The sequence below is a fragment of the Octopus bimaculoides genome, chromosome 8 (assembly GCF_001194135.2).
Source record: "Octopus bimaculoides isolate UCB-OBI-ISO-001 chromosome 8, ASM119413v2, whole genome shotgun sequence".
NCBI lineage: Eukaryota > Metazoa > Mollusca > Cephalopoda > Octopoda > Octopodidae > Octopus > Octopus bimaculoides.
The window spans coordinates 84,431,908-84,433,916 of NC_068988.1; positions in this window are offsets into that span (position 1 = coordinate 84,431,908).

The window sequence follows — 2,009 nt, forward strand, 5'->3', positions numbered from 1 at the left end:
ATATATATATATATATATATACGTGTGTTTGTATATATATTTATAATATGTATATATGTATATATATATATATGTATATACTGTTGTATCTGGGGAGAATCATTCTCTTTTAGTACCTTATAATTTAACACACTCACTGGGTCTCCTTCAGAGCTTTTCTAAATCTAGTACTCCATGGGCTGTGGCTTCTACAAACACCACTCCTTGATATTTGTTGGTTTTATACCATGTGTTCACCCTGTTTGCTTTGTCACAAGTCCTTTGTATCCTATTCCAGACTTTGTTTCTATATCCAGGGCAGGTACCACTGCTTTCATTATGTATAATGTTATCTAATTTCCTTCTAGCACCCTTGTATACTTGAACCCTATCTTTCTGATCATATCCAGAGAATTGCATGTGGCACATGAAGTTCTGTATATGTTTTTTCGTTTCATAGGGTTCGCATAGTGGGGACACATTGTTCATTATCCTAATTGTCTCCTATCAGTATGTTAATTTTCATGTTGTGTGACAAAGCTGAGTTCTTATGAACAACATATTTTGAAGCTATGGGTTTCATGCAATAGGAATGGAGGAGCTGCACTCTATTGTTTACAGTCTCTAACCAAAGTTCAGTATCAAGTACAAGGAGTCTGTTGTTGGGGTGCTTAGTGGGGTAATCTATAGTTACCTTGATACTTTGGTGGATGGAGTTAGCTACTTGCTGGATGCTCTCCATTACATTCCTCTCAGTTTCTACACGACCGTCACTAGAGTTGGTCCTAACTATGATATTAATGTCATCTACATATCTACTGTAGAGTAGAAGAGTTGTGGACTGTTCTGCTAACATATGCTTAAGTTTTCTGTCCCACCAGGTCATGAAGAGGCTGGCCACATCTCCAGCTACACCGACACCGATGGCTGCACTTTGAATCTGCACGTGTAATTTTTTGTTGAACTTTACTATGTGGTTCTTCAAGGTAGTTTTTACACTGGCCCCTATTGCATGTGCAATCATTTCTTTCACCTGATTGTTGTCCTCAGGGTTTGGGGTAGGTGTGGTCCACCTACCCAAAATGTTGGCGTAATTCTCTAGCCAGAATTGAATTGCCTCTATTCCTAGGTTGTGGGGGATATTAGAATAGAGGTTGACTACTTTGAAGGATACTAGTAGGGTGTTTTTGTTTCTTGTTTTAGGGAGGTAATTGAGCATATTCAGGTCATCTTTTATGTGGCTTTTGACATGCTTGAGGAATGGTTTTAAGAGGGTATCTAAAAAGTTTCTGACTCAATAGGTCTCCTCAAGCATGGCATGTTGCCCTATGATCCAGGGGTACTTTTGGGTTGGCTAGTTATGTGACACTGGTGTAGGTTACAGCTGTGATCTGACTTTTTTTGCAGGGTCTTCTCAGTCACAGCATATCTCCAGAGGTCTCTGTCTTTCGTCATTTCTTCTGTGAGGTCCAACATTCAAAAGTCATGCTTCACCACCTCATCCCATGTCTTCCTGGGTCTCTCTCTACCCTGGATTCCTTCCGCTGTTTGGGAGTGGCACTTCTTCACACAGCTCTCCTCATCCATCCGCAGTACATGACTATACCAGCGCAGTCGTCTCTCTTGCACGCCACATCCAATGCTTCTTATATCCAACATTTCTGTCAGGGTGTTTACACTCTGTTGTATGTTCACACTGACATTACACATCCAGCAGATCATGCTAGCTTCATTTCTTTTGAGCCTATGCATATCTTCAGTAGTCATGGCCCATGTTTCACTGCCATGAAGCATGGCAGTTCGCACACATGCATCAAACAATCTACCTTTCACTCTGAGCGAGAGGTCCTTTGTCACCAGTAGGGGTAGAAGCTGTATATACTATATAAATATATGAACTATTTATACATATATGTTATATATATATATGTATAGTTATATATATTCATATACTATATAAATATATATACTATATATATATATATACTTTATATATACATACATACATATATATATATATATATATATAT